Raw genomic sequence first — 14,042 nt, 5'->3', positions numbered from 1 at the left:
AACCCCCACCTGGTTATATCCTTCTACCCCCATCCACACATGTTTGAGGTTTAAAGGTCTTACAGTTATGATGAGATCTTTCTGGTGGGAGTTTTTTAGTAAATGAAAAACAAAATAATAAGATGACAATATTTCATGCAGTTTGCTTTCCAGGTGTTTAAAATTATATCAAAACTATAAATAACGAAGTAAATATGCGAAAGACTGATTGAACAAATATCGAGAGTAATGGATTTCTTGAAGAGCTTACCGGGGGAACACTTTTAAGGTGTTGGACATTAGGACATGAAACGACAAATAAAATCGTAATAATACGAACACTCAATGCTAAGGAAATATTTCCTTTTGCCTTGGGAAGGGTGAAGCCAGCTAGACTCGGACCTTTGAGCATTGAGCAATCGTCACCAGGGTTCGCTTGAAAGTGAGCGACTTGCCCAGATAATTTAATTAATTGATTGATTAAGATTATTTTGTTATCCTGACATCTAAGGTTATTGACGCCGAACCAGATAATTTGAGTAAACAATGTGTTGATAGTTTTTATACCCTACATCCTATATACCACATCATCACTATAATAAAGCACCAATGAAGTTTCATTGCATGTCATTTTACATATTTTATTTTCACCAAACACTTCTGAAACAATATAGATTATGTTAACTGATGATGCATTATAAATCTTCAACCTTAGACTAATATAATTGATATAGCAAATAATACTATTTTCTCTAAGAGGGCCGGAGCCAAGCAGCCCGTGACCAAAGCTGACCCCAACCACACAGAGCTACGTGGCTCATGATCGAAATCAAAGGAAAACACTGAAATCAACATTTAAACCTCATTACCTTCGAAATTTTGAACAAAGGCCACTTATTAATGATTGATGACCCAATAGGTGCTATTTGAAACGATACATTATTAGCCCCTACATACAATAAGTAGGCTACAGTGTGTATGTATGTAGAGAGAGAGAGAGAGAGAGAGAGAGAGAGAGAGAGAGAGAGAGAGAGAGAGAGAGAGAGAGAGAGAGAGAGAAAGAGAGAGAGATAGGAATTGCTTAAGAAAATGCAAACGAAGATATTTCCGTGTTATGGATATTGATATGAATAGTTTCGAAATAATATTAGATTACATTTCTTAAAAGGATAAAACAGTTCTTTCTCTTCATCGCATTTCTTCGAGTGATATCGGTAATTTCCCTCCTCCTCACATTTGAACCATCCTAACGATGTCTCGGTTATTTAACGTCGGCCACCTTTCAGGGCAAGAGGGGCATGATCTCTCCAAGTCGGATCTGGCCAGACGACAACGGTTTTGTAGTTGGGTATACAAAAAACCTTTGGGGGGGGGGGGAGAACTGCACTGTAACTGGGAATGCAGTAATTGTACGTCGTAACTATTCAAAGTAATTAACATAATATTAAAAAATTATCTTATTTGAGTAAATGCGTACGTACCTACATACATGTGTGCCTGTGTGTGAGTGACACATACACACCTAATAGTGAATGGAATGAGGAAAACATTAAATTTTCTCGATTATTTTCTAATTCCTTCTCGTTGCATGTCTTTGTTTTACTAAAAAAAATTATGTAACTACAAGCCTCTATAAATCTAATACCCTTAGAAATCTCTATGATCACAGAGGTAATCCACCTTTAAATTAGTTCCTATTGGTTGGCATTGTTCCTATCAGAAAAAACAATTGGTTTAAACTGCAGTATTTGATCAATGAAAAAAAAAAAACTAAGTTTCCTAATTGTTGGTAATTTTGGGAAACAAAAAATACAGCTTCTGAATGATCAAAAAGTGAGGTTGCACGCTTAAGAAAAACGTTTTGTCTAGTTGACATGTTTGGATTTGCTAATTAAAATTGACAGTGACCTTGAACAGAAGGTCAAGGTTACTCAAACACTGCTTAAGTGCTAGAATGAATGAATGATTTAAAGTTAGAAAAAGTCAGGGTTGCCCACCTCTCATTATTATTATTATTATTATTAGCCAAGCTACAACCCTGGTAGTAAAAGCAGATTGCTACAGCCTAAACGTTCCAAGAGGAAAAGCAGCCCAGTGAGGAGATGATATAAGAAAATAGAATATAAACTACAATTAGGAAATATTTTAAGAACAGTAACCAGTTTAAAATAAACCAGCCATATATAAACTATAAAAACGAAAAGTTTGAGTTTACCTATGATTCTTAATCCTGGGGAGAACATAGCAATTGAAAATACACTAGATATTTCTTTATAAGGAAAACATACTAATAAACTAATAGCAATAAAGTATTTACGATATGATCAATGACAACAATGACGATATGATAAACAATGAATGAAGTTTAGAGCAGAGGTAAAATAATTCTGTTATCATCTCACATTTACATAAACATGTCAGAGTCAAGCTCTTGGGAGGAATGTATTGTATAGGCTGAGGATTGGCCATAGTCGGCCAAAGCACAAATATCTTTTCATTTTTTTCTTCTTTTGAGCGATATTCATGCACAGTTTAAAAGTACTTCAAGTTTTGATTATTATAATTTTTACTTCTTTGCTTGCTTTATCATTCAGTTGAATTTATAGCTATTATTATTATTATTAGTATTATTATTATTATTATTATTATTATTATTATTATTATTATTATTGCAGTTGTTGTCAATTACTTATCTTTTCAAAGTATTTGGTATCAATTTTCACCAACAGATTTTAGTTATGTTTAATTAATGATAATTTTTACTTATCCTCTTTTTTTCAAATACTTTGGTAATCATTATTTGATGCTTCTACTTATAGTGGAGAAAATATCAGAAAATTTTCCGGAGAATCTTCCATTTCCGGAACCAGACACCAAAATTAGCACACAGACTCGTCGATATTGCTCTTTTTAATAAAAAGGATGTTATTGAATTTACAGAAATATTGCATTTCGCAATAAGATGGCAAAGACTTGCCTTATCTGGATGCTCTTGATGTCAAATCATACATTTTTTCTTTTACTGCGTAGAATCCGAATTTAGAAATATGTACTTACCCATTTCCTATATAAGCTATAAAAACTTTAACAAAACAAGAGGAAGAGAAACTAGATAGAACAGTGTGCCCGAGTGTACCCTCAAGCAAGAGAACTCTAACCCAAGACAGTGGAAGACCATGGTACAGAGGCTATGGCACTACCCAAGACTAGAGAACAATGGTTTGATTTTGGAGTGTCCTCCTAGAAGAGCTGCTTTCCATAGCTAAAGAGTCTCTTCTACCCCTACCAAGAGGAAAGTAGCCACTGAACAATTATATTGCAGTATTTAACCCCTTGGCTGAAGAAGAATTGTTTGGTAATCTCAGTGTTGTCAGGTGTATGAAGTCAGGGGAGAATCTGTAAAGAATAGGCCAGACTATTCGGTGTCTGTGTGGGCAAAGGGAAAGTAAACCGTAACCAGAGAGAAGGATCCAATATAGTACTGTCTGGCCAGTCAAAGGACTCCATAACTCTCTAGCGGTAGTATCTCAATGGCCGGCTGGTGCCCTGGCCAACCTACTACCTATATATATATATATATATATATATATATATATATATATATATATATATATATATATATATATATATATATATATATATATATACAGTTTGCCTAAGTATATTATACATATTATTATTATTATTATTACTATCCAAGCTACAACCCTAATTGGAAAAGCAAGATGCTATAAGCCCAGGGGCTCCAATAGGGAAAAATAGCCCAGTGAGGAAAGGAAATAAGGAAATAAATAACTGAAGAGAACAAATTAACAATAAATCATTCTAAAAAAAGTAACAACGTCATAACAGATATGTCATATATAAACTACTAACAACGTCAAAAACAAATATGTCATATATAAACTATAAAAAGACTCATGTCCGCCTGGTCAACAAAAAAGCATTTGCTCCCACTTTGAACTTTTGAAGTTCTACTGATTCAACAACCCGATTAGGAAGATCATTCCACAACTTGGTAACAGCTGGAATAAAACTTCTAGAGTACTGCGTAGTATTGAGTCTTACGATGGAAAAGGCTTGGCTATTAGAATTAACTGCCTGCCTAGTATTACGAACAGGATAGAATTGTCCAGGGAGATCCGAATGTAAAGGATGGTCAGAGTTATGAAAAATCTTATGCAACATGCATAATGAACTAATTGATCGACGGTGCCAGAGATTAATATCTAGATCAGGAATAAGAAATTTAATAGACCGTAAGTTTCTGTCCAACAAATTAAGATGAGAATCAGCAGCTGAAGACCAGACAGGAGAACAATACTCAAAACAAGGTAGAATAAAAGAATTAAAACACTTCTTCAGAATAGATTGATCACCGAATATCTTAAAAGACTTTCTCAATAAGCCAATTTTTTTGTGCAATTGAAGAAGACACAGACCTTATATGTTTCTCAAAAGTAAATTTGCTATCGAGAAACACACCTAAAATTTTGAAAGAGTCATACAAATTTAAAGAAACATTATCAATACTGAGATCCGGATGTTGAGGAGCCACTGTCCTTGACCTACTTACAATCATACTTTGAGTTTTGTTAGGATTCAACTTCATACCCCAAAACTTGCACCATGCACTAATTTTAGCTAAATCTCTATTAAGGGATTCACCAACCCCAGATCTACATTCAGGGGATGGAATTGATGCAAAGAGAGTAGCATCATCTGCATATGCAACAAGCTTATTTTCTAGCCCAAACCACATGTCATGTGTATATAGCATGAAAAGTAATGGGCCAAGAACACTACCCTGTGGAACACCGGATATCACATTCCTATACTCACTATGGTGCCCATCAACAACTACTCTTTGAGATCTACTACTTAAAAAATCAATAATAATGCTAAGAAACGACCCACCCACTCCCAACTGTTTCAGTTTGAAAACAAGGGCCTCATGATTAACAAGGTCAAAGGCAGCACTAAAATCAAGGCCAATCATACGAACTTCCCGACCACAATCAAGGGATTTCTGTACTGCATTGGAGATTGTAAGAAGGGCATCACATGCTCCAAGGCCTTTACGAAAACCAAATTGCAAACTAGGGAATAGATGATTACCTTCAGCAAACCTATTAAGACGTTTTGCCAGAAGACGTTCAAAAACTTTAGATAATATGGGAGTTATGGAAATTGGGCGGTAATCAGAGGGACTTGAGCTACCACAAACACATTTACATAGAGGAGTAACATTACCAATTCTCCAACAAGTGCTAAAAGCTCCTCTTCTTGCTAACTTGCGCAAAATAACAGATAACTTTGGAGCTAAGAAATCTGCTGTCTTTATAAAAAACAAAGGAAAAATACCATTTGGGTCTACACCTCCATAAGCATCAAGGTCCATCAACAGAGCTTTAATCTCACGAGATCGAAAAGCTAAACTAGTTAGTTTAGCCTCAGGAAAACAGGAATGAGGAAGTTCAAGTTTTTCATTACTCTGTTTACTGTCAAAAACATCAGCCAAAAGGGTTGCCTTTTCCTTTGGACAGTGAGTGACTGAGCCATCTGGTTTAAGTAAAGGAGGAACTGTTGCATCTACACCAAAGAGTGTAGATTTAAGGGTAGACCACCATTTATGTTCCTGAGTTGTACCCGAGAGGGTTTCTTTTATGATTAAATTGTACTCCTTTTCAGTTGAGGCATAAACTCTCTGAGCAAAAGCTCGAAGCTGAGTATAGTTGTTCCAGGTCAAATCTGATCTGTTACCCTTCCAAAGGTGATAGGCCTCCTGCTTCTCCAAATAAGCACGTCTACAATCATCATTGAACCACGGTTTGTCCTTCATAGAAAATAATGGTGTCATTTGAAAAATGAAATTATTTATTACCTGGTTCTTTAATATCTTTAGACATTTTCGTCTTTTGAGATTTACTGAGGATTTAGTTAGACCCAACTTGTGAAGGTTTAAATGCTGTTTGCCCCTCCTTGCCTTATTGTTATGTGGGACTTGAAGTTGACACTTCTGATTTTATGATTCTTATGAAGCCTATAGGCCTAGAATTAAAATGAAGAAGAGACTGTGGAGAAATTTCACAAATCGTAACTTTATGCCCAGATAGACACCTTTCATAAATGACAAGATTTGATGCAAATATTTATTGTTGCTACCAGACATATAGCCATACCCTAGTATGTGTTAAAGACAAGACGACAGAGCCATATTATTATTATTATTATTATTATTATTATTATTATTATTATTATTATTATTATTATTATTATTATTATTATTACTGTTGTTGTTGTTGTTATTCGAGATACGTTGCTATTGTAGAATCTGCCCATTATAGGTGTGGGAGAATACGTCTGACCCGATTATAGCTTTCCCTTCGTAAATTAAAGTTGGATAATATAGGTAGATTTAATTGTATTTCTGGTACCGAAGATAACACACCACTTCGCTTATTCACTTATTCATTTATCATTATTACTTCTCCCTTAATATACTCCTCAAGAGATTAGACCTATATAGGCAGCGTTGACTGTTACCTAAGCTTTGGCTTGAAATAATTTATTGCAAGTTTCGAAACCACGACCCTAACTACCTTTTGCTTCATACACAAAACGACATAAACAAAATCAAGTAATAACTTTGAATTGATAACCCAAATGCATAGATGGTTATTATTATTAGACAACAGGACTAAGCTTAGATTATTTTCCCTCTTGAAGTCCTCTTTCCCACTCCGACTATCTACAGACACAGTTCCAGGAATAGTCTCACGGAATCAAGGTGTTCAGAGGGATTCGTGTTTCATTAAGTATTACTTTTTTTTTCTGAAATATTATTGTAGCACAATTGTTTTAACTATCTAATATTTTTTCAATAATAAAATTTTTCATAACAGTTCAGCAACTTTGTGCATTCATACACATGTTTACAAAGTGAAATAAAAGATTTATTACTAAGTGACAAGTTATGTTCAACGCTGTCCAATGCAATAATAAATAAATAGCAACAGTCTGGCTGCATACTGTAGACGGGAATCCCCCCCCCCCCCGACATCGTACTCTTTATTAGTAGAGGAAGAGAAGAAGGAAAAGGATAAGAAAGGGTTACTAATGAGAGAGAGAGAGAGAGAGAGAGAGAGAGAGAGAGAGAGAGCTTAGAAGGAAGAGGAGAATTCAACACCAGACCAAAGAAAGCCTGTTGCTGTTTTGCTGGATAACCGGGGGACGTCAGTGGCAGGATACTCTCTTTCTATCCTGCCTGTCTCGGAACCCCAAACCGAGAGGTAGTCCTGAATCGGAAGACACCCAAGAGGAAGGATCCTCAACGGAGTCGATTTCTTAGGGCTTGACCCGACCCAGGACTCTCGGAGAACCCGAGTCTCTTTACTTTAAGTTATCCAGGACAATACAGATATCACTGCCAGTACTTGCCGGAAAATATTATCCATTTAAGAAGACTCAAACATTTTATGTAAAGTTTACAGATTTGTTGATAATTCATAATTTTTTTTATAAAGTTTGATAATCAAGAATTTAGTTGCCTTTCATAATAATCTTCATTATAGCTATTTATGAATTTTGAATATGCTGCATATTAAGTGAGGATAGAAAAGCAAAAGCACCACCTCTAGAGCCTCCTCAACCATCATGGCACCGATGATCCTCCAGTATCAAACCTAAAATTTTTACTTAACCAAGATCTGTAGACCTTACTAAGACCTTGGCTTTATCAATGAGTTACGAAAAAAAAACCTGAAAAAAGAAAATCACTATAAAGAGATAGCGTTTCCTTCGTGGTGTCAAAGTCCCAGACGGATGAGATGCCATTTTTCTTTTAGTCTGTCACAATAATCATATCTCCTAAAGGCAGATTATCTTAACTTACATTTTCTGCATAGTAAGTTTTCATTTAGGTGAAGGCATACTATTTTTTAAAAGAAATACCATTAGAACATCCGAGGAAAGAGAGAAAACGGAGTCATGGCTTCTACAATACATCAATGTTTTAAACGTTGCATTGTAGGCATATCTGACATTATAGCTTCTGCATCTGCATGTTTTCAACGTTGAATTGTAGGCCTATATGACATTACAGCTCGGCATCTACATGTTTTAAGCGTTGCATTGTAGGCATATCTGACATTATAGGTTCTGCATTTACATGTTTTAAGCGTTGCATAGTACGCCTATATGACATCACAGCTTCTGTAGCTATAGAGCCTTGCATTGTAGACCTACCTGACATTACCGGCACATCGTTGCTTTTGTGCAGTATTCTAAAATCAAGCATTTATATACCTCTTGTGTTTCTTCAGTAGCAGCAAATATGATCTATTTCAGTGTACAAACGATTACGCAATTTCCCATAAATTTAGATAACTTCAGATTCCGAGGGAAAAAAATAATTAAAAGAAACTATTTTGGTGAAGTTACTTTTCATGAATTAAACGGACCAGTTTTAATATTTTCATATTTTATAGAGTTTGAATTGAAATTCATTATATATATGGTCATCATCTCTTCCTAGGCCTATTGACCCTAAGCTACGGTTACATTTCGCCAGTCGTCTCTATCTTGAGTTTTTAAATCAATACTTCTCTTTTCATCATCTTTCGTCATCTCCTACTTCACACTTCACATTTTGTAAAATAGAAGTGTCCAAAGAATTGTATCAAACATGGTCTATAAATATTTTTTGGACTTTAGACAGTTATAATCACGAACAAATAACAGTTATAGTGAAATCTTTGAAATTATTTGTGACTGTTCGATGGATATTCTAGGTTGGATATTCAAGTTAGGGAATGGAAATATTCATAGGACTAACAAATATGGAGTACTGAAGTTGGGGGTGAAAAGTATTTCATCTTTAAAGCACATCTCAGTGACACAGTGTTCAGAATAAATTTCCGACCCCTGAAAGATGTACTTCATATTGTATTTGTAGATGTTTCAATCGTTTTATACTTATTGCAACACCAGAGAACCCGCTGCTTCCAAATAAGCTATTGCTGAGCAGTAATTGAAAACAAGGTTCCTAACAGCTATGCTCTCATTACAAAGGATCGTCTATAGATGGGTTTAGCTATTCAAGTAACTGTCTGCATCTTTCAACCTCATTATTCCCATTGTATAGCAGGGTTGGCCGCTCGAGTTAACTCTCTCCATCTATTTATTTTATTTTCCTCTTTTGTACAGGACCTAAACACAAAATTTTGATAAATGATTTTATAAATAAACTATTCATTTGAAATCATATCAAAATAAAATAGTATTATTCAATTTTGTCCTTTAAAAGTTAATAGAGAGATTCATATTATGTTGACTCGAAAATTAAGCAAAGGAAAAATGAGCTTTAACCAGAGAGGAATCTGATATAGTACTATTTTGCGGTCGTCACAGTACCCAATAACTCTCGAAATGGCATCAGCGGGTGCCTACCCTCGGCCATAAAACTACTGATTTATTTGCTAAAAAAAAATATAAAAAATTCATAAATAACTATAATGATGATTATTGTTAAAGGCAACTAGATTCCTAATTATTAACCTTTTTAAGAAATTATGAATTTATCAACAAATCTATAAACTTTGCATAAAATGTTTGAGTCTTCTTAAATGGATAATATTTTCCGGCAAGTACTGGCAGTGATATCTGTATTGTCCTGGATAACTTAAAGTAAAGAGACTCGGGTTCTCCGAGAGTCCTGGGTCGGGTCAAGCCCTAAGAAATCGACTCCGTTGAGGATCCTTCCTCTTGGGTGTCTTCCGATTCAGGACTACCTCTCGGTTTGGGGTTCCGAGACAGGCAGGATAGAAAGATAGTATCCTGCCACTGACGTCCCCCGGTTATCCAGCAAAACAGCAACAGGCTTTCTTTGGTCTGGTGTTGAATTCTCCTCTTCCTTCTCTTCACTTCTCTCTCTCTCTCTCTCTCTCTCTCTCTCTCTCTCTCTCTCTCTTATAACTATTTATTTTTGCATTGGGCAAGCGTTGTTCGTAAGTTGCCACTTAGTAATAAACCTTATATTTCACTTAGGAGATATGTGTATGTATGAAACAACGGTGGTCAACTGCTATGAAAAATTTTATCATTGAAAAATATTGGATCGTTAAAGAAATCGTGCTAGAATATTTCAGAACAAAAAATAAATACGGTAATGTAGCCCGAATCCCTCTAAATACCGTGATTCCTGGAACTGAGTGGGAAAGAGGGCGTCAAGAGGGAAAATAATTCAAGCTTAGTCCTGTTGTCTGATAATAACAATTTATGCATTTGGGTTATGAATTCAAAGTTATTATTTAATTTTGCTTGTGTCGTTTTGTGTATAAAATAATTGACAACAACTGCAATAATAATAATAATAATAGCTATAAATTCAACTGAATGATAAAGCAAGCAAAGAAGTAAAAATTATAATAAGCAAAACTTGAAGTACTTTTAAACTGTGCATGAATATCGCTCAAAAGAAGAAAAAAATGAAAAGATATTTGTGCTTTGGCCGACTATGGCCAATCCTCAGCCTATACAATACATTCCTCCCAAGAGCTTGACTCTGACATGTTTAGTTTATTAAATTAATCCCCAAAAATACATCATTTCACCATGCCCGCAAAGTCCTTCGCCATTACTATCAATATTACTAACAATGGGATTTAATTTCTGTGTACTGCTTGGCACAACCGGGTTCAAGTCCCATTGATTTCGATCGTGGCGTTAGATAATTGAATTTCAGGATATCAAAAATTATTTCTATGGTAGGTGTAAGTATTGTGGAAAGACCCTCAAAGATCCTAGCATTTGGCATAATGGTCTAAATGACACAGACAACTGCTAACAATGTGAGCCTGTGCAAATCAAATTAGGCTTCCAATGGAATAGTTTAATGAACAATCCTTTTTCAGAGAGTCAAGCTTTATAACAGAAGACTAGGAGTGCCCATTTAATCCAATATTGAAAAAAGGAAAAATCATACATCTTAGCATTTTTTTTTTAATGAGTCTTTGGAAAAAAAAAGATCCAGAGGGAGGTTTTTTATGGTATGCACAAAAATCTCCATCCACTGTCATGAAATACTTCTTGTTGCTAATTATTTCTGGACTGATCCACCATCCCATCTAATTCACCCTGACTACAAGTAGAAAGGCGAGAGAAAAACAACAGGGCAGAAGAGAAGGAAAGAACAGAACCTCTGTAATATATATCTACGTGAAAAAAAAAAAAAAAAAAAAAAAAACAGATCAATAACATACTCGTAAAAGTTAACAATTACTACAGCAGACTTAGGTAGTTCAATGTTCGACTGGTCTCGCACTCCCAGACACCTGTCGTCCAGAAAGGGGTGAAATGGAAATCTCTCTCAAACACCCGGACATCCATCAATTTATATGAGTGACTGTACCTCTCTGGATATACCCTCTCCTCATGGTATGACTACTCCCTCTCTCTCTATCTGAGGGACGGTGAGAGAACGGGTAGGCATACGTTTAGCAATACGACCCAATGTGACATGAAATATATATATATATATATATATATACACACACAGTAAATGTATAAATACACACACACACACACACACACACACATATATATATATATATATATATATATTATATATATAAAAAACCAGACACTTGCTCTTTAGCATACAAGGGAAGATAAATGGTACAATCAGTCCTACATATCATAACAATAAACAATTTATTTTCCACCAAATGTGAGACTTTCCCATTTACAAGACAGAGTTATCAGTTACTATTTCATACTATTCTAGCGCGAATTCTATTTCTAGGAAAGGCTCTACGGTAGCATTCTCACACCTAAAGATTTGCTGAAAAATCAGATGGCACTGTGCCCTGGGAGCCAGCCCTTGAAATTGAACTTTTAATGGCATATGAACTTACATGCATTCATATATATATATATATATATATATGTATATATATATATATATATACATACATACATACATATATATATATATATATATACATAAATACATACATACATATATATATATATATATATACACAGTTTATAGGCCTATATATCTGTGTACACTTATATACACTGTATAAACACATACACACACCGATTTAGATAGATATGTATATATATATATATATATATACACAACAACATCAACAGCAAATGTAGCTTTTACTCGGCCACTGCATGATAAAGGCTTAAGACAAGTCCTTATTCACTTCTGGCGTTTGCCCATTTCATCACCAAGATGGCCATTGCAGATTGGTGATGGTAGGAGACTCTATTCCGATCGCTCAGAGCAAACCAACCTAGTATGGGTGGCCTGACTGGTAGAGCTTTGCTGATCATAACAATACACAAACCATTTCACCACGTTAAGGTATCTCCACTCAGAGAGGGATATATATATATATATATATATACATACATATATGCATATATATACTATTATATAGGTATACACGCATATATATACATATGTATATATATATATATATATATATTATATATATGTGTATATATATATACATATGTATATATATATATATATATATATGTGTGTGTGTGTGTGTGTGTGTGTGCGTTTAATAGATATGAAAGGAAAAACACTTGATCGGAGTTAATACTTTTGTCTTATCAGTGATGTCATAGGATTGACATAACAGTTAACCCATCATCAGTACTAACCTAAATGGTCTAGTTTCAAATGTCTGCGCTAAATTCTTATTCTCAATAAAATCTTCACACAAACTTAACCAGTGAAGTTCTCGGATGTTTTCGTAATTTTCTTAATTTTCATCACGGGGTATATTCAGTTTAATAATTGCTTTGCTTTTATAAGTTAAATCAAAACATAATTAAAAACTTTTATAAATTAAATAAAAACATAACTAAAAACTTTTATAAGTTAAACCAAGACATAATTAAAAACTGTTATAAGTTAAATCAAGACAATTAAAAACTTTTAAACGTTAAATCAAAATAAAACCAAAAACTTTTATTAAGTTAAATCAAGGCATAATAAAAACTTATTCTTATTTTTTCAGAAGTATTCCTTTGATTTGATCAATGTCTTTCCTCCACAAATCTAAGTTTCCTTACTGATGTCAATTGCCCTGGCTTAAATAACTATTAAATGCATTCCTTCTGGCTGTTTGTCTCCCAGTCATTAAGTTTAAGGTAAAAAATATGCTGTGTGCAATAATGAAAGTGATACAGAGGGTGCTCTTCTTGACTGCAGGAACCCAGTGCGAAAGGGTAGGGATGAAGGAACTTTTTATGTTTTGCCCTTAAGAGTTATGGTGTTCTAGGTCAGGTTAGTTGGCCCGGCTACGTGACCTGTCTAACTAGGTTAGGTTTAAAGAAAGGTTAGGGAAGATGCGTCTCTACGATTAGTCTCGTGACGTCATTCTTTTATAGGTTTCATGATTATAAGCAAAAGCAATTGGTTTTACTGACTGCTGGGTGATTTTTTTAATTTTTCACAATTCCGTTGGCGCAGTTTATTTTCTCTTGCTTCCCCGTATCACATTGGACTATGGAAAGACAAAAGGCATTGTTGTTCACCATCGATAATGGTCATAGAATAATAAAAGACGAGATAAACGGTCTAAAAATACATATGGTTCACATACCCAGTAATTTCTTTCTCCAAAGCTGTGAGTAAGTAACATTCCGAATGTTTCTTGTGTCTTCTGTCACTTTTACCGTGAGTTTTGCTGCCAACAACTCATTTCCGTGCTTCCCCCAACCCTTTTATAACCTGCCCAAGAAGCATAAGAGGGCACCAGTGCAAAACCGAGGTTTGCGCAGGGAATCACCTTGTCTACCCTCTCGGTTCAGCGGAGACTCAGGGGTGCCATTCGTACGATAATTATCGTACATGAACGATTATGTTAGGTCCAGTACAATGTACGATACATATGATAATAATAATAATAATAATAATAATAATAATAATAATAATAATAATAATAATAATAATAATAATAATAATAATAATAATAATAATAATAATAATGTTTATTGGACAAAAAATATTTACATTCAAAGATTTACAAAAA

Source organism: Palaemon carinicauda, chromosome 45 (genome assembly GCF_036898095.1).
Source record: "Palaemon carinicauda isolate YSFRI2023 chromosome 45, ASM3689809v2, whole genome shotgun sequence".
Lineage (NCBI taxonomy): Eukaryota > Metazoa > Arthropoda > Malacostraca > Decapoda > Palaemonidae > Palaemon > Palaemon carinicauda.
This window is presented reverse-complemented; position numbering follows the sequence as displayed.